This window comes from Mesoplodon densirostris, chromosome 3 (genome assembly GCF_025265405.1).
Source record: "Mesoplodon densirostris isolate mMesDen1 chromosome 3, mMesDen1 primary haplotype, whole genome shotgun sequence".
Classification (NCBI taxonomy): domain Eukaryota; kingdom Metazoa; phylum Chordata; class Mammalia; order Artiodactyla; family Ziphiidae; genus Mesoplodon; species Mesoplodon densirostris.
Window position 1 is genome coordinate 45,364,014 of NC_082663.1, and position 20,935 is coordinate 45,384,948.

A 20,935-nucleotide genomic window follows, 5' to 3' on the forward strand; every position below is an offset into this window, starting at 1 on the left:
TCCCCAAATTGATATACACATTTAATGCAATTCCATTCAAAAATCTCAGCAACATTTTTGTAAATATAAAAAAGATTATTCTAAAATTTATATGAAAAGGCAAAGGAACTGGTATAGCTAAAACGTTTTTTAAAAAGAATAGTGGGAGGAATCAGTCCACCCAATTTCCAGACTTATTATATGGCAACAGTAATCAAAACTGTGTGGTATGAGTGGAAGAATAGACGCATAGATCAATGTGTGACCAGAACTGAGAATCCAGAAAGAGAGCCACACAAGTATGCTCAACAAATTTTTGACAAAGGTGCAAGAGCAATTCAATGAAGACAGCCTTTACAACAAATAGTTCTGGAGCAACTGACATCCACAGACAAAGAAAATCAACTCAACTTCAACCTCACACTTAATATAAAAAATTAACTCAAATTGGATCACAGACTTCAATGTGAAATATAAAACCTTGAGGAAAAAGAGGAGACAATCTTCACAATCAAGGACTAGGCAAAGAATTCTTAGACTTGACACCAAAAGCATGATCCATCAAAGGAAAAACTGATAAACCTCATCAAAATTAAAAACTTTTGCTCTCTGAAAGATCTTTTTTTTTGGCAGTACGCGGGCCTCTCACTGTTGTGGCCTCTCCCGCTGCGGAGCACTGGCTCCGGACGCACAGGCTCAGCGGCCATGGCTCACGGGCCTAGCCGCTCCGCGGCATGTGGGATGTGGGATCCTCCCGGACCGGGGCACGAACCCGCGTCCCCTGCATTGGCAGGCGGACTCTCAACCACTGCGCCACCAGGGAAGCCCACTGAAAGATCTTGTTAAGGTGATGAAAAGATAAGCAACAGCTCAGGAGAAAACATTTGCAGCCCTGATCAATGACGAGTACCTAGAATATATAAAGAACTCTAAAAACTCAACAGTAAAAAACCCCCGAACAATCCAATTAGAAATTGGGCAAAAGACATGAAGAGACATTTCACTGAGGCAGATACACAGATGGCAAACACACACATGAAACGGTATTCAAAATCATTAGCCATTAGAAAAAAGCAAATTTAAAACACAATGAGAATGCCAGCATGCACATACCAGTATGGCTAAAATCCAAAACAGTGACAACACCAAATGTTGTCAGGGATATGGAGAAATCCAATCACTCATTCATTGCTGGTGGGAATGTAAAATGATACAACCACTCTGGGAAACAGTTTGGCAGTTTCTTTAAAAATTAAACATGTAACTACCATACCACCCAGCAGTTGCACACCTAGGTATTTGCCCCAGAGAAATGAAAAACTATGTTCACACAAAACCTATAAACAATTGTTTATAGTAGTTTTATTCATAATAACCCCAAACTGGAAAGAATTCAGATGTCCTATAAAGGCTGAATGATTGAACAAACTGTGGTACATCCATATCATATGATACCACTCAGCAACAAAAAGAAACAAAACTATTGATACATACAACTTGGGTAAATCACCAGATAATTATGCTGAGTGAAAAAAGGCAATCCGAAAAAGAATTTATGATTCCATCTACATAACGTTTATGGAATGTTAGAGAACTTGAAAACAGTGGTAGCCAGGAGTTAAGGACCCGGATAGGGGTGTAGAGAGTAAGCGTGGCTACAAAAGGGCAACAGGAGAGATCTTTGTAGTCATGGAAATGTTCTGTTCTGTGTCTTGTCTGTATCAATGTCTATACCCTGGTTGTGTTTGTGATATTATACTATAGTTTTGCAAGATGTTACCATTAGGGGTAACTCAGTAAAAGTTACTCAGTGTGATCTCCCTGCATTATTTCTTATACTTGCATGAAAATCTAGAGTTATCTCAAAATTAAAAGTTTAATTTAATAAAGAAAAATGTTAATATTGATATCATTTGCCAATATTAATCATTAGTTGTTTGGGATTTACTTGTTACGCTTTTATTAAAGTCATTTTTCTAATTTAAAAAATGACCAAGCCCCTTACCCCCAACACACACACATACATGCATGCACACATATGTACACAAGTTTACCTAGAATTAGGTACTAGTAGTGTACTGGTCTGGTGCGATGCCTAGAAATCTACGTTACTAGCAGTCAGATAACTTTGATACAAACTAAACCACTGCTTTAGGTGAAATTTGGTATTATTCCCCATCATTGTACATTAATGTTCCAACACCATGACCATGTGGTGTCAGGGGAAGGAGAGAAAAGTCCTTGAGCTTTGCTACACAAATGTCTCCCAAGGAAATCTGGCTCCTACAATTTCATAGAAAACGCTTCCTATTGGAACAGACCAGAGCCTCTCATTTCCTGTCACACCATCTTTGCTACCTCTTCAGGCTGTGCCTGGTGACCCATTTAGTTTTACCTGGAGGAAAAACCATAACATTCAGAGTCTTAGATCAAAATTAAGATCTTTTGAAAAGTACAAATGAGCTGATTTTAAAATAAAATGTATATTCTTACAGTTCCTGATCCTGCAAATGGCAAAGAATGAGAAGAAAGTCCACTTTCGAAACAAAAGCTCTAGACCCCATGCACTCACAAGACACATTCTTGTCTTGGTGTGAAGGTCCACAGCTAAGCTAAGGGATACCATTTCCTCCTAAAATCTATTTAAGGAAAACAGGGATTTTAAAAAGACACAATTACCTTTGATACCAAATAGAGAGAATCAAAACCTGTAGTAGACAGCTGCTTGTTTCCCAAAATGTCTCGGCAGCCTCACAGCTGCAACTTTCCTGAAACCTGAGGAATTAAATTTAAGACAAGAAGTTGGAGGCTAAAGAACCGAGACTTTAGAATACCAAAGCATTAGAAGGTTGAGAGGAATTTTGATTGACTAGGCAAGTAATCCACACCAAATAAATCTACGTCAAGGTAGGGGAGCAATGCAGTGGGGTTCAGGAAGGGGGGTGGGTATGCTTGGTGTAAATCTCACTTTCACATCCTAGCATTTGAAGACCTTTTCCAGTATATTTCATGGCCAGGAATAGACTTTACTACCAAGCAGTTAGGCTTTCTCCTAGAGAACAAAGGGATCATCTGTATTTTTTCTTCTCTGTTAGAGGGGGATGGGGGGGAATGAGCAGGGACTGAACATTCCTGAAAGTTCCCCTTGGTTTTTGTAGTGGCCAGAGGAATGGGCTGCAAACAACAGACAAAGATTTAGGGGTAACTAAGCAGAATAGGAATTTAGCATCAGGAAACCTGAAGAACCTAGCTCAAAAAAGGAGTATGAACCAAGGTGGGGCAAACAGGTGGGCTCACTGCTATGGCCATGCCCTCCTGGCTGGGGGCCATTGCTGCAGCTGCCACCACTGCTATAAACTGAACATTGCCAATGACGCTGCTACCACTGGACCGTGGGGGTCACCACTGTTGTCACCATCACTAGGGGAGCCGCCTACTCTGGGAATAGAATCAATCAGAATGAAAAATCAGGATTTCCAGGAGATTCTAATGAATCAGGACTTCTGAAGTGTGGCCTATAAATTTGTATTTTAAAATAAACTCTCCAAGGAACCTCTCTGGCAGCCCAGTGGTTAAGACTCGGCGCTTCCACTGCAGGGGGCTCAGGTTCAATCCCTGGTTGGGGAACTAGGATCCCACATGCCAGGTGGTGAAGGAAGGAAGGAAGGAAGAAACTCCCCAAGAAAAGAACTTTAAAAAGAATAGACAGATGTATATGTATAACGGAATCACTTTGCTGTATACCGGAAACTAACACAACATTGTTAATCAACTATGCTCTAATATAAAATAAAAATAAAAACAAAAACAAAAATAAACTCCCCGAGCTGATTTTAGAGATCCACCTGATCTGGAAAGCAATGACTTAAATGTAGAATATTAATCATGCTATTGCCCTAATCAAAGCCTTCCTGTTTGTTTTCTGTTCAGAATTATTCAATGGCCTATTATTATCAATGGGAAATTAAGTTCAGATTCCTTAGACTAGCATTCAATACCCTACATTTTCTGGCCCTATCCCATTTGTCCAGATGTATATCCTCCTCTCCCCTCTGTGTACCTATCACACCAGTCCCAGTGAACTGCCCTAATCTTTCTGAGGCTGTACTGATGCTCCTCTTGGCTCCACTCCAATCTTTATCTGCTGAAATACTCTTCATTTTTCAGGTAACCTTCACCACAAGCTCTCCTTAATTACTTCTCAGCTTTCTCTGAACTCTCTTTAGCACTTTACCTCTCTTTTGACGCATCATACTATGACTTATGCTACAGATTTTGTGCCTATGTATTATGTATAGTAATAGATAAGAATCTTTGAATCACATATTGTATATAGAATAGTACCTGACCCATAGTAGATATTCAATAAATGTATGAACAAAAGCCATCTTGAGAATTTTTCCAGTCAGATTTATAAAGTACATTAACCGATAAATGTTCCCAATTAGGGGCAGAGCTGGCCACAAATTCTGGTATTCTAAATTAGAGCCTGTTCTTCAAATTTATAGACTGTGATTCTTTTTTTTTTTTTTTTTTTTTTTTTTGCGGTATGCGGGCCTCTCACTGTTGTGGCCTCTCCCGTTGCGGAGCACAGGCTCCGGATGCGCAGGCCCAGCGGCCATGGCTCACGGGCCCAGCCGCTCCGCGGCATATGGGATCCTCCCAGACCGGGGCACGAACCCGTATCCCCTGCATCGGCAGGCGGACTCTCAACCACTGCGCCACCAGGGAGGCCCTAGACTGTGATTCTTTAAAAGGAATGGATGGTCACACTAAGTCCCCTTAAATACAAATGTTATTTACCCTATCACTGAATTGAATACCAAAAAAACTGTGTCTTACAGAGTTAGATCACACCCTTTCCCTCAAACGTTAAAATTAAGAATATCTATCAACTTAGAGCAAATATTACTTACTCAAAGATAATTTCTGTCAATGTTAGCCCAGAGAGAAGCACTTCATTGTAAATATGTAGCAGTGAATTTTAGAAAGAAGGACTCCACAGGAGTCCCAGCCTCAACTCACCACCTGGGTTCCAGACTTTTATTATTTACCTCTACTATTTATCCCCAATTTGTTTAGCTCTTCTCTTTAGCCATTATGTCAGCCTTGTCTATTCTAGCCCACCCTCTTCTCCAGGGTCCCAGCAAGTCATTAGACCAGTGTCACTTTCATGCATCCAGAATTTGGAAAAACTAATAGCCCTTTTCTGCATAGTACCCAGGGTAGCCTGGACAGAGCTAATTAGAAGAATTATGATCGTGGATGATCCCAGACAAGATTCTTTTGACTCTTGTCATTCCATAAGTGAATCTGCATTGTACACACAATGTGGTATGAGAAGCCTCTGTTAAATGACAGCAATCCATGACCCATCCCTCCAAGAGCCCTCTCTTCTCCCTTAAGTGCAATGGGAGAGTCATCATAGCCCCTCTGAGATGATACCTCAGTGGAATGTCAATAGCCAGAGTTTATTTCTACGGTACCTTCAAGGATTGGGAGCATTTACTACTACTTAGGCATACATACTCAGGTCAGTGTCTATAATCTTGACTGGGAAGGGCAATGCCCACAAACTGGGAAAGTTCTTGATTTTCACATTAGTTTTTCTCATTTTGTTTTAGGTCATGAACAAGGAGACCTGCTATGACCAAAGGTTTTATGATTGTGGAAATCATTCTATGGAGAAACAAAACTAGGGGTGAGAGGGATCAACAAAGTTGTGCATGACCCATTTATTCACACATTCAACATTTGTTCATCCCTTCTACATATCTTGTCTGGGTTCCACGCTAAAGAGGACTCAAGATGAGAAAGATATAGTTCCAATTTCTAGGCAATAATTTGTATAGAGCTGATATAATAGAATCACCCTTAAGCATTAATATTGCTGGCAAAAAAAGAAAAGTCTAACAAAAAAAGTGTAATACATGCTAAGCTTGAAAGCAAGTAAAGGAAATCCCCAGGTGCCAGAGAAACAAAACAGGAACTGGAGCCAAACCTCTCAAGAGAAGATTAATAAATCAATATAGTCCTCAGAGGCCAACAACTGGGGCACTGGTGGTTTCATGGGGATGAGAGGTGAGGATTTGGGCTTCCCACAAAAGCCATGGCTCACAAAGCTGCTCTGCCCATGACAATGAAATGGAAAGACACTAACCACTGTCCAGGGAAGTGTCAATGAAGCTCGTTTTCTACCAAAGGAAAGTGACATCCATCAGAAATCAGAACCCAAAATCTGTGCCACAAGTGTGGGAGTCTACAAATTCATACTACCCTGTGGAAGAGGGAATACCAAACCGAAAGATTAACCTAGAAACTTTCCAGAACCAATGAAACCTTTAGGGCTCTAGAAAAGGCATTATAAAACTATCTTGAAGAGATGTCTCCCATATCAAGGGTTCCCAAGACCATGTCGAGTTTCAGTGATTTGCTAGGAGGACTCACAGAACTTCGCACATAGTTGCCCTCATGGCTAGGATTTATTACACTGAAAGGATACAAAGCATAATAAGCAAAGAGAAAAAGCACATGGGTGAAGTTAGGAGGAAACTAGGTAAAATTTTCCAAAAGTCCTTTCCCAGTGGAGTCACACAGGACACACTTAATTCCCCCAGCAAGGATTTGTTACAACACATGTGATATGCTGTGTACCAGGGAAGCTCATTGGAGACTCAGTGCCCAGGATGTTAATTGGGGGCTTGGTCATGTAGGTATCCTCTGCCTAGCTCATACCCAAATCCCAGACTCCCGCTAGGAAAGTATATGTTCGTCATAAGCCAAGTTGTACAATTTAAGCAGAGTGAGCCACTTGGATCAGTTCTGAGAATAGTGGGACCACTCTTAAAATCTAAGTGTGTGGAATGGAACCACAAAAAGACCTTAAGCATTCTCACCACACACACTAAAAAGGTAACTATGCAATGTGATGGATGTGTTAAATAACTTGATTGTGGGACTCATTTCACAATGTATACATATTATCAAAACATCACGTTGTGGGCTTCCCTGGTGGCGCAGTGGTTGAGAGTCCACCTGCCGATGCAGGGGACACGGGTTCATGCCCCGGTCTGGGAAGATCCCACATGCTGTGGAGTGGCTAGGCCCGTGAGCCATGGCCGCTGAGCCTGCACGTCCGGAGCCTGTGCTCCGCAACGGGAGAGGCCACAACAGTGAGAGGCCCACGTACAGCAAAAAAAAACCCAAAAACCATCACGTTGTATACCTTAAACATATTACAACTTTGTTTGTCAATTATACCTCAATAAAGCTAGCAGGGAAGCAAAAACAAACAAACAAGCAAAACTGAAGTCTATTTCTATTGCTTACAACCAAGCATCTTGACTTATATAAGAACAATCTGAAAGAGACTTTAAAGAAATATATACTGGGCTCCAAAATCTTGAGGCTACAGAGCTTACTACATATAATGTAGTAAGCTACATATAATGTGAAAAGTGCTGTAACAGACACACCTACAAAGCATTCTGAGAACCCAGTGAAGGGAACCTTTTTCTTTGTGGGTGGAGTGGGGTAGGAGGCCAGGTCAGGCTTTATAAGGAAGTAACATGAACCTGAGTCTTTAAGGGTCCGTAAGATTTCATCATACAAGGAGCTGAGAAAAAAGACTTGTATTTAAAGGGGAAAGCATGATCAAATGTAAGGCAGGAGGGAAGAAAGCCTGAGGATAAAGAAATTTAGGGTATGAACACAATTAGATATAAGGCTGAGGAGAAAATATGGAGAGTGTCTGAAGAAGGATATGGGAAATTCAGGTGGATAAGCGGGTAGAACCAAATTCTATAAAACCTTAAAACGACATTCCAAAATGTTTCAATATTATCCTTGTCTGATTTCTGTCAGTTTTAGAGGTAAAACATATTGGTCCATCAGCTACATGACCTGGCAGGAGATGAGCAGGTCATTGAGATGAAGAATGGATTGGGGCTAGAGGGCAATAATCCAGCCCCAAGCCTAGTGGCTGAAAGCAGGACAAAAACCATGAGTTCTTTCAAAGAACGAACTTATGGTTACCGGGGGGAATGGGGGAGGGCAGGGATAAATTGGGAGACTAGGATTGATATATACATACTACTATATATAAAATAGATAACAATAAGAACCTACTGTAGAGCACAGGAAATTCTACTCAATACTCTAATGACCTATATGTGAAAAGCGTCTACAAAAGAGTGGATATATGTACATGTTTAACTGATTCACTTTGCTGTACAGCAGAAACTAACAAAACATTGTAAACCAACTATACTCCATTAAAAATTTAAAAATAAATAAAAATAAAAGGAGTTGGCTGGAACTCAGAAAAAATAAAATAAAACAAAGAAGGCTTATTCAGATAAAGGAGCCTTATTCTGATAAAAGAAACCGTATTCAGATAAAACAAAGAACACATGGGAAAAATAAAAAACAGATAGCAAGATGATACATTTAAATCTAACTATATCAATAATCACAACTGTAAATGGTTTAAACACCCTGTTTAAAAGACAGAGATGGTAGAGTATCAATATTGGCTCATCAGTTTTGTAATGAACTGAATTTTGTCACCCAAAAATTCATATGCTGTGGCCCCAGTGTGACTATATCTGGAGATCTGGGTCTTTAGGAGGTAATTAAGGTTAAATGAGGTCATAAGGGTGGGGCTCCAACTCAACAGAACTCTAGTCTGAAGTTAGAAAGAGGATATTCTCATCCTCTCTCTCACTCCTGCTTTCACTCTCTCACTCTCTCTCTCTCTCTGTCTCTCTCGCTCTTGCTGCCTCTTGCTCCCTCTCTAATCGCACCCAGGAAACGCCCTGTAACCACACAGCAAAAAGGCAACATTTGCAAGCCAGGAAGGGTGCCTGAGACTGAACAGACCATCACCTTGACCTTGGATTTCTCAGCTTCCAGACTGTGAGAAATAAATTTTGGTTGTTTAAGCCACCCAGTCCATGGCATTTTGTTACAGCAAGCAGAACAGAGTGCAACAAATTGTAACAAATGTACTACATTAATGGTAGATGTTAATAATAGGGAAAGCGAGGGGAGGAGAGTAAAGGGGTTTATAGGAACCCTCTGTACTTTTGGCTCAATGTTTCTGTAAATTCAAAACTGCTCAAAAAAGAAATTCTATTAGTTTTTCTTTTTTTTTTCTTTTTCTTTTTTTTTGCATTATGCGGGCCTCTCCCTGCTGTGGCCTCTCCCGTTGCAGAGCACAGGCTCCGGACGCGCAGGCTCAGCGGCCATGGCTCACAGGCCCAGCCGCTCTGCGGCATGTGGGATCCTCCCAGACCGGGGCACGAACCCGCGTCCCCTGCATCGGCAGGTGGACTCTCAACCACTGCGCCACCAGGGAAGCCCAGTTTTTCTTTTTTAAGGCAGAAATTATCCAACTGATTATAAAAGCAAGATTCACTATATAGTGCCTATGAGAAATGCACATTAACTATAAAGACACAAAAGGTTAGAAGTAAAAGGACAGAATAAGATATACCAGGCTAACACTAATCAACATAAAGCTGGAAAGCCTATATTAATATCACACAAAGAAGGTTTCAGAGCAAAGAATCCTGCCAGGGACATATAAATTCAATTCATAAATGATAAAGGGTCAATCTACCCACAAGGACATAACAATCTTAAACATTTATGCAGCTAAGAGCAGAGTTTCAAATAAACATGAAGCAAAAACTGATAAAACAATACAGGGAATATAGCCAATAATATTATTGTATAATAACTTTGTATGGTGTATAATCTATAAAAATATCAAATCACTATGTTGTACACTTGAAATTAATATAATATTGTAAGTCAACTATACTTCAATAAAAATAAATAAGATGGGGAAAAAGACTGATAGAACTACAAGGAACAGTAGATACCCCATAATCACAGTCAGAGATTTCAATAGCCCTCTCTCAATAATTAATAGGGCAAATACAGAAAAAGTCAGTAAGGCTATAGAAGACCTGAACAAGGCTGTCAACCAACATGACCTAATAGATGTTTATAGAAGCCCCCTCACCTGAAAACAGTAGAAAACATCGTCTTTTCAAATGCATATACAATATTTATCAAGATACATCATATTCTGGAGCATAAAGCAAGTCTTGATAAGTTTTAAATGACTCAAGTCATAAAAAGTATATTCTGTGACCACTGGAATTAAAATAAAAATCAATAACAGAAACCTCCATGTAATTGGAAACTGAATAACACACTTTTAAATAACTAATGGGACAAAAAATCAAAATGGAAATTAGAAAATATTTTTGAACTGAGTGCAAAAACACATCATATCAAGATGTATGGGATGCCTCAGTGGTAGGGTGAAAAATGGCCCCCAAATATATATACATCCTAATCTCCAGAACCTGTCAATGTTACCTTATATCAAAGAAGGGACTTTGCAGATGTGATTAAGCTAAGAATCTTGAGATGGGCAGATTATCCTGAATTACTCCAGTAGGCCAGTGTGATCACAGTAATTCTTATAAGAGGAACCAAGGAGGAGTCAGAGAAGAGGGTAATGTAATGACAGAAGCAGAGGTGGGGGTTGTGTACTTTGAAGATGAAGGAAGGCATCACAAGCCAAGAAATACAGGCAGCACTAGAAGATGAAAAAGGCAAGGAAACAGATTCTCTCCTCAGAGTTTCCAGAACGAGCCAGCTCTGCCAGCACCTTGACATTAGCTCAATAAATCTGAATTTGGACTTTATTTATTTATTTATTTATATTTATCTATCTATGGCTGTGCTGGGTCTTAGTTGCGGCTTGCGGACTCTCAGTTGTGGCATGCGGACTTAGCTGCGGCACGCACACTCTTAGTTGTGGCATGCGTACTTCTCGGTTGCAGCATGCAGACTTCTCAGTTGCGGCATGTGGACTCTCAGTTGCAGCATGCACATGGGATCTAGCTCCCTGACCAGGGATCAAACCTGGGCCCCCTGCATTGGGAGTGCAGAGTCTTAACCACTGGACCACCAGAGAAGTCCCTGAATTTGGACTTTTAATCTCCAAAATTTTAAAAGAACAATTTTATATTGTTTTAAGCCATTAAGCTTGTGGAAATTTGTTACAAAAGCAACAGAAATCTAACACAGCCCTTAAAACAGTATTTAGGAGGAAATTTATGCTACTAAATGCCTCACCTTTTGCCTTATGAAACTAGTGGGGGAAAAAATGAATGAAATCCAAAGTAGCAAAAGAGAGGAAATGATAAAAATCAAGAAGAAATCAATGAAATAGAAAACAGGAAAACAATAGAAATCAGTAAAACTAAAAGTTGGTTCTTTAAAATCAATAAAATTAATAAAACTCTAGCCAGATTGATCAGAAAAAGAAAAAGAAAGAAGGCACAGAAAAGAAAAAGAAAGAAGACCAGTATCAAGAACGAGAGAAGTGGTATCACTAGAGAGTCTAAGGTATTGAAAGAATAATAAGAAAATATAATGAATAATTTTGTGCCAATAAATTCAACAACTTAGAAAATAAAATGGAGAAGTTCGGGACTTCCCTGGTGCCGCAGTGGTTAAGAATCTGCTTGCCAATTCAGGGGACACGGGTTTGATTCCTAGTCCGGGAAGATCCCACATGCCACAGAGCAACTGAGCTCATGTGCCACAACTACTGAGCCTGCACTCTAGAGTCCTCGAGCCACAACTACTGAGCTCGTGTGCCACAACTACTGAAGCCCGCATGCCCAGAGCTCATGTGCTGCAACAAGAGAAGCCACCACAATGAGAAGCCCGTGCACCACAACGAAGAGTAGCCCCCGCTCGCCCCAACTAGAGAAAGCCAGCGCGCAGCAATGAAGACCCAATGCAGCCAAAAATAAATAAAGAAAATACAGAAAAAATAAAAAATAAAATAAAATGGAGAAATTCTACAAACTACCAAAGTTTATTCAAGGAGAAGTAAATAACTTGTATAGCCCTATATCTGTTAAAGAAATTGAGTTTATAGTTAAATATCCTCCCCAAAGAAAAGTCCAGGACCAGATGTCTTTACCAAATTCTACCAAATATTTAAGGAATAACATTAATTCTACACAAACTTCTCCAGAAAATTGAAGAGGATAGAACACTTCTTAACTCACCTATGCGGCCAGCATAAACCTGATAGCAAAACCAGAGAGATATTACAAGAAAACTACAGAGCCATATCACTAAAGAACATAGATGCATAAATTTCAAATAAATTTTAAGTGCAATTTGTATCTAACTATATATAAAAATGATAATATATCATAATTACATAGAGTTTATCCCAATGTATCCCCATTACATGGCACTTATCCCAAGAATGTAAAATTGGCCTAACATTCAAATATCAGTCAACTTAACTCACCATACAGGATTTTTTTAAGCTAAAAACTAAAATAACAACAACCCTGTATGATCATTTCAATAGATGCAGAAAAAGTATTTGACAAAATCCATCATCAATTCTTTAAAAAACAAAAGAAAAAACTCTCAGCAAACTGGGAAGAGAACTTCTTCAATCTGATAAGGTGCCTTTACAAAAAACCTATGGCTAACACCGTATTTAATAGTGAATATTGAATATGTACCCACGTATGTTCAGGAATAAGACAAAGATATGCACTTTTGACATTTCTATTCAATGTTATATTGGAGGGTCTAACCAGTGCAATATGGTTAAAATAAAGAAATAGGTGCCAGATTAGAAAAAAGTAAAGCTGTCTTTATTTATAGAAGACATGATTGTCTATGTAGAAAATCAGATGGAATTTACTTAAAAGGTACTAGAATTAATAAATGAGTTTAGCACCAGCAATTCCACTCCTGGGTATATATCTGAAAAAAACAAAAACACTAACTCGAAAAGATACATGCACCCCAATGTTCATAGCAGCATTATTTACAATTGCCAAGATATGGAAGCAACCTAAGTGTCCATCAACAGATGAATGGATAAAGAAAATGTGGCATATATATATATATATATATATATATATATACACACACACACATACACACGCACACACACACACACACACAATGGAATACTACTCAGCCATAAAAAAGAACAAAATTTTGCCATTTGCAGCAACATGGATGGGCTTAGAGGGCATTATGCTAAGTGAAATAAGTCAGACAGAGAAGACAAATACTGTATAATATCACGTACATGTGGAATCTAAAAAATACAACAAACTAGTGAATATAACAAAAAAGAAGCAGACTCACAGATATAGAGAACAAACTAGTGGTTACTAGTGGGGCAGGGGGGCAATATAGGGGTAGGAGAGTGGGAGGTACAAACCACTGGGTGTAAGACAGGCTCAAGAATGTATTGCACAACACAGGGAATATAGCCAATATTTTGTAATAACTGTAAATGGAAAGTAACATTAAAAAATTGTATTAATTAATTAATTAACTAAATGAGTTTTAGCAAGTTGCAGGACTCAAGGTCAATATATAAAAAACAATTGTATTTCTATACACTAGCAACTAACAATTAGAAATTGAATTAAAATTTACATTTAAAATAACATAAAAATATGAAATACTTAGGGATAAATCTGACCAAAAATATGCAAGCTATGTACAGTGAAAACTATAAAACATTGCTGAGAAAAATTAAGGAAGACTTTAATAAATGGAAGAGGTATGGTGTTCATGGAAAACTCAGTATTGTTAAGATGTCAATTCTCCTCAAATTGTTCTATAGTTTCAACACCATCCCAATCAAAACCCAGCAAGCTTTTTTGTAGAAACAGACAAGCTGATTCTAAAATTCATACGGTAATGCAAAGGATCTCGAATAGCCAAAGTGTCTTTGAAAAAGGAAAACAAAATTGGAGGATTAATGCTACCTCACTTCAAGACATCATAAAGCTACAGTAATCGAGATAGTGTGGCATCAAGAAAGACAAACAGATCAGTGAAATAGACTGAGTCCACAAAGAGGCCTACATATATATGAATAACTGCTTTTTACAAAGATACAAAAGCAATGCAGTGAAGAAAAGATAGCCTTCTCCACAAATGATGCAGGAGCTACTGGATATTCCTATACGCAAAAATGAATTCTGATCCACACCTTGCATCATTTAAAAGATTAACTAAAAATGGATCATAGTACCAATTGTAACCTTAAACCTAAAACTATAAAATGTGTCTTAAAAAACGTCTATCAGGGGCTTCCCTGGTGGCGCAGTGGTTGAGCATCCACCTTCCAATGCAGGGGACACGGGTTCGTGCGCCGGGCCGGGAAGATCCCCCATGCCGCAGAGCGCCTGGGCCCGTGAGCCATGGCTGCTGAGTCTGCGCCTCCGGAGCCTGTGCTCCGCAACGGGAGAGGCCACAATAGTGACAGGCCCGCGTACCACAAAACAAAACGCCTATCAGAAGTTCTGCAGTTCACAAGGCCAGAGGGTCCTGTGTATTTGTCTCTTGCTTCAGTAGCATTTGGACAGAACAGACCCAGGGACGCCCTTTCCTCCAGCCTCGCAGCACCCTCCAACCTTTTCTCCAGTTGCAACCGTCAGAATCAACCCCTTAGCCACCCTCCGCCTCTAGGACCAGCCAACACCACGAGATCCCAGATTCGTCAGAATTATTCTACCCAGGTGGAGAGTACCGTCTACCCCCCCCCCCCCCACCGCTGGTCAACATGCATCTGCGGGCACTTAGCTCTCTTTGGGCTTCTATTTCCCCTGGGAGGACGTGGCTCTGGAGGGCACGGACCCCTTCTTCCGCGAATTGTCGGAGGAGAAGCCCGAGGGCGCCTAGCTGCTCTTGAAAATGCAAAACGAGCAGAGCAGCCACGCCCTCTTCTGGGACCTGCAGACGCCATCTCAAGATGAGCGGGGTAAACCCCAGGACGTTATGGAAGCCGCTGTTCTCAGGGAGATGAACTTGAACCAGGCCCTTTTGGATCTGCATGCCCCTGCCCCGGCAGACCCCACCTCTGTGACTTCCTGGAGAGCCACTTCCTAGAAGAGCAGGTGAAACTCATCAAGAAGATGGGCGACCACCTGACTAACCTCACAGGCTGGCCTGGCCCCCAGGTTGGGCTGGGCGAGTTTCTTTTCAAGGCTCACCCTCAAGCACGACTCAGAGCCTCTGGAGCCCAGCGGCTTTTGAGGAGCCCTTCTGTTGTCAGGGCTTCTGCCTGAAGCCTTTCTCTGCAGCCACTAGGCATCATTTTAACCACCCTGGAGCCTTTTCCTGAGCTTTGGACCAAGTGGGAACAATAAAGCTTTCTACAGGGAAAAAAAAAAACAAAAACAAAAAAACCAGGAGAAGTTCCCAAGTCATTGTGATCTCAAGTTAGGCAAAAATTTCTTAGATCTAAAGCCAACAATTATAAACTGGACTAAATCAAAACTTAAAACTTCTCTTTGAAATACATTAAGAAAATAAAAAGAAAAGGCACAGACTAGGAAAAAATGTTTGTGAATCGTATTTCTGATAAAGGTCTTGTATTCATAATATATAAAGAATTCTCAAAACTCAGTTATTAAAAGCAGGGGCTGAAAAAGATATTTCTACATTTGTGTTCATATAGCCTGTTATTCACAGTAAGCCAAAAAGTGAAAGCAGGGACTTCCCTGGTGGCGCAGTGGTTAAGAATCTGCCTGCCAGTGCAGGGCACACGGGTTCGAGCCCTGGTTGGGGAAGATCCCACATGCCGCGGAGCAACTAAGCCCGTGCGTGCCACAACTACTGAAGCCCGCACGCCTAGAGCCTGTGCTCCGAAACAGAGAAGCCACCACGATGAGAAGCCCAGGCACCACAACAGAAGAGTAGCCCCTGCTCGCAGCAACTAGAGAAAGCCTGAGCGCAGCAACAAAGACCCAACGCAGCCAAAAATTAATTAATTAATTTTTAAAAAGTGAAAGCAACTCAAGTGTCCACCAACAAAGGAATGGGAAAATGTGGTATATACATACAATGAAATATTACTCAGCCTTAAAAAGAAAGGGAATCCTAACACATGCTACAATGCAGATGAATCTTGAGGGAATTATGCTAAGTGAAAGAAGCCAGTCACAAAAAGACAAACACCATATGATTCCACTCATACGAGATACTGAAGAGTAGTCAGACTCGTAGAGATAGGAAGAAAAATGGTGGTTTCCAGAGCTGGGGTTGGGGAGAACTGGGCAGTTATTATTTAATAGGTAGAGTTACAGTTTTTCAAGATAAAAGAGTTCTGGAGATGGATGATGGTGATAGTAGCACAACAATATGAAAGTACTTAATGCCATTGATCTGTACACGTAAAAATGGTTACGATGGTAAATTTTACGTTACGTGTATTTTACTGCAATTTACAGAAACCTCAGCAAATAGAAAACAACTCAATTTTTTAAATTGGGCAAAGTATTTGAACAGACATTCCCCAAAGAAGATAAACAGATGGAAAATAAGCACATGAAAAGATGCTCAACATTGTCAGTCATTGGGAAAATACAAATTAAAGGATCATTACATACCTATTAGAATGGCAAAAATTAAAACTACTGACCATACTAAGTTTTGGCAAGGATATGGAAGAACTGGAATTTTCAGGTAGTGTGGATAGAAATGTAAAATGGTATAGCCACTTTGGAAAATAGTTGGGTGGTTTCTAAAAAGTGAAACATACACTTTCCATATGTGATCCAGCCTTTCGACTCCTAAGTGTTTACCCAAGAGAAATCAAAACATATGTCCATACAAAGACTTTTAAAAAAATATTTATAGCAGTCATATATAATGGCTAAAAACCTGGAAACAACCCAAATGTCCATCAACAGGTGAATGCATAAACAAATTGTGGTATAGCCATATGATAGACTACTACCTGGCTCCTTTTTTTTTTCTCCTGTTTATTAACAAAAGGAATATGGATGGATCTCAAAATAATTATGTTTAGTGAAAGGAGTCAGATAAAACAACAGTACATACTGATGATTCCATTTACATAACATTCTAGAAAATATGCACTAGTCTCTAATGAAGGACAGCAGATCGGTTGCCTGGGTATATGGGGAGGAAGCAGGAGGATGAGGTTACAAGGGGCACGAGCAAACCTTTGTGGGCGTTGGATATGTTCATTACCTTGATGGTGGTGATGGTTTCATGGCTGTATGCGCATGTCAAAACTTATCAAATTGTATTCTTTAAATATGTACAGCTTATTGTATGCCAATTTTACTTCAATAAAGCTGTTAACAAAATAAACAAAGGAGCTTTGCGAGCTCAGACTTGATCTGCCTCAGTAACTTCCATCTGTTGGTGGAAACAGAGATTGAGAATAATAACAATTTGGAATTTTCACTTTGGGAAATAACCAAGGAAGACAACCTGGGATGAGAAAAAAAAAACTGCTGAGCCACATGGAGAGTTTTAAAGAGGTCGAAAACTGTTCATTTTCTCTGCATTTAATCAACATAGAAAGCCTCAGAGTCACATGATATTGGAGCCAGGAGGAATCTTCGAGAGATGAAATAGTCCAATTTCTTTATTTTACAGATGAGAAAATGAATCCAAGTGAAATAAAGGGACTTGCCTTAGGTCACACAACTTGCAGAGCTAAGAATAAAATGTGAGTCCTCTGAAGCTTACTCTAATGCTATTTATTTTTCTTCATCTAGCTAACCTAAACCCTTGGGTAATTGTTAATCTAGGCTATTTCTCTCCATTCCACCTTATGAAGAAGATAATTTGAAAGACCACAGGAAGATGTTTGCATTTTCCAACAGCATGGGCCTCATGAATCAGATCCTCCATGCAGATGATGTCCTATTTACCAAGAGATCGAGCAGTCGAAGTGTTATCTGTTGGGACAGTTACCTTCTTGTTGATCTTGCTATAACCGCGCTTGTAGATCAATTCTTTTACTGATTTCTGTTTCAGGTATCTCATACAGTATATGGTTCCACGGTCCTCAGCATGTTAACTGAGCCTTACTGAGCTTAACAAAGGTGCCATGAGGAGCTGAAAAAGGTAAAGAAGATGGAACACCTTTCAGATCTTTGGGCTCACACTGTTGATACCCTGATCCTGAAGACAAATGCTCATTTGGGTTCTAGAGTTACACAGAAGTTACCCACTTTTCTTGCCATCTTTGCCAGTCAAATCTCACTTCTGTACATCTGCCTATTTTCCCTATTACGGTGCTTAGCTTTTTCATAGATAAGCTTCCTCCTTGCCTTTTGAAGCATCTTTTGGGCAAACTTCTTTCTCAGGTGCATGATCTTCAGCTCTGCAAAATTCCTTTGCTTTTTCCTGATGGTATCTGGCATAGCCGAAACCTTTTTTCCCTTCTCTTCTATACCCTCCATGATTCCAGCCAGAAAAGAGGTTACTTATAAATTTCTTAACCATTTAACATGTGTAAAACTGTGCTACCATTTTTATTAGGTTCTTATATCCTTTTTTTTTAATGTGTCACTGGTGAGGTTTTGGAGAGTTGTCTCCCTGGGCGCATCTTTTCCCATAAGCCCTGTGGGTTTTATTGCACTATTATTGTGCATAGCATGGTGATTTTTATGAAGGCATGTGTCATATTATAGCAGAACTGTATTAAGAGTGTGGGATAAACCCTTAAAAGACTAATCTTGGGTCTAACAGCTGTGGGTGCACACACACACACACACACACAACCTTGTTTAAATACAGTTGACCCTTGAACAGTGTAGGGGTTACGGGCGCTGACCTTCTGCACAGTAAAAAAAACCTGAGTATAATTTATAGTTGTCCCTCCTTATTGGCAGTTCCTCCAATGGCAATTCCTATATCCACTGTTCCATATCCATGGATTCAACCAATCAGTATTAGTACTGTAGTCTTTACTACTGAAAAAAAATCTGTATATAAGTGGACCCATGCACTTCAAATCTGTGTTGTTCAAGGGTCAACTGTTCTACTAGGCAGGTATCCTGTCATATGAGTTTGTTTCTGGGCTGACAGGAGAATAAAGTATCCATTTCAGAGTCAGCCCACACAGTGGTTCTTAGTTGCAGGATATGGATCCGTTGTTCCTTCTGACTAACCTTGGATGGGATGGAGACCATTATCACTGGCCACCAGCAAAGACAAGCATTAAATCAGTTCACAGATAAATGGATCAGGCTTACCAATGACTCATCCTCTTGGCATCTTAAGTGCTGGAAACAGTATAGGTCAAAGCATGTTCCATCGTGGGCTGCATCAGAATCACCTGGAAGATTGAATAGAAAGAAGATTCCTGGACCTCACTCCAGATCTGCCAAATCAGAACCTCTAGGACTAAGGAATCAGGAATCAGCATTCTGACACTCAGTGATCCTCATACACCCTGAACTTTGGGAACTACTGGACTAGGATGTCTGGCTAAACAAGGCATACAAATATAGAGCCAGGTTCCCAGGTGCTTGATATATAGCCAAACTACTTTTTACCTAAAACAGCTGGGTTTTACTCTATTTTATATCATTATTGTCCAAATACAATGGCTTTTGTCCAGTTTTAGACCATTATTTTTGTTTCTGTTTTTGTTTTTTTGTTTGTTTTTTTTTTTTGCGGTATGCAGGCCTCTCACTGTTGTGGCCTCTCCCATTGCGGAGCACAGGCTCCGGACGCGCAGGCTCAGCGGCCATGGCTCACGGGCCCAGCCACTCCACAGCATGTGGGATCTTCCCGGACCGGGGCACGAACCTGTGTCCCCTGCATCGGCAGGCGGACTCTCAACCACTGCGCCACCAGGGAAGCCCCTAGACCATTACTGTTGAGGATTTGTCATGGGTGCCACCTGTTAACCCGTTATGAGGAATTGGGGGTTGATAGAAAGAAAGGAAAGTGCCAGAGAGGGGTTTGACATATTAGAGTGTTGTTCTGTAGCTTGTTCATTAGGTTCATATCCCATCTGCCTATCAAATTTTTCTTAGAACTTTGAATTAAATTTCTCTGGTGTGTTCTGAAGCAAAGACAGGACATCTGTAGCTTCCTAATGAATCATTTCTCTCTTCTATAATCTAGCCACTGATAAACTGGCACTAAGTTCTGTATTTGTGTACAAGATGGGTTGGGAACAAAACAGCAGTTAAAAATTGCAGAGCTATTATGAGTGCATTAAAGGACTATAATTATTTTTCTGGAGTACACAGCCATTATTATAGTGTTCCATACAGTAATGCCTTGTAATCATCAGCAAGTGTTAATGTGATGTTTAACATGTTTCACCTTGGAAAGTATTTTATTATGATTCAAGGTAAAATAATGAAAGATCTTAACTCTCTCCTTAACAGCCCCAAATAAATATTGTAAAATAACTCTAGTACTTAGTATGCTGAGAGGAAAAAAGCAAGTTCTATCTTCTAGTGTGTGCAAGAGGACACGGTAATAAAGAGGTGTTTCTGAAGAAATGATGCAAATGGACATGAAAGTACAGAACTAAAATGGATTTGCTTTGTCTCTTTTGAAATTGTTGAAACAAGAACAACCAAGATGAAATTTATTATGCATGCTTTGTAAAATGGCACCAGATATCACAGAATTAGCATGAGAATTACCTAAGTGCTAGAAACCTCCATTCCCAGAAGTTATGTTGATGATTCATCTTGCCCACCCTTTTCTAAATAAGACTTGACTTGTTCAAGAATTGTCACTTTCTCATGGCATGACAAGTGTCAAGCTTGTGTTTAAGAGTAAAATGCCATGATATCTACACTTACTTTCAATTAATGTCCAGAGAAAGAAAAAGAAAATATGGCAAAATATTAACCATTGTTGAACCTAAGAGGGTGGTATATGGTTGTTCACTAAACGTATTCCAACAACTTTTCTGAATGGGGGAAATTTCTCAGAGTATACATTTGGAGGGGAAAAAAAAGGAATGCACAGTTTAGCCACTTAAGGTCAATGAAAATATTTATAGTCACTCCAGAAACCCTTGAAATCATACCCAAGCCTGTGAGTACGATTTAGTGTGTAATTCTGGTTTTATGAC

The 20,935-nt window shown here is 39.9% G+C and overlaps 1 pseudogene; it reads right to left on the bottom strand.

The window, feature by feature from the left end:
* Positions 1–17,624: 17,624 nt before the first annotated feature.
* LOC132486753 (large ribosomal subunit protein uL30-like) lies at positions 17,625–18,290 on the bottom strand (annotated as a pseudogene).
* Positions 18,291–20,935: the final 2,645 nt, after the last annotated feature.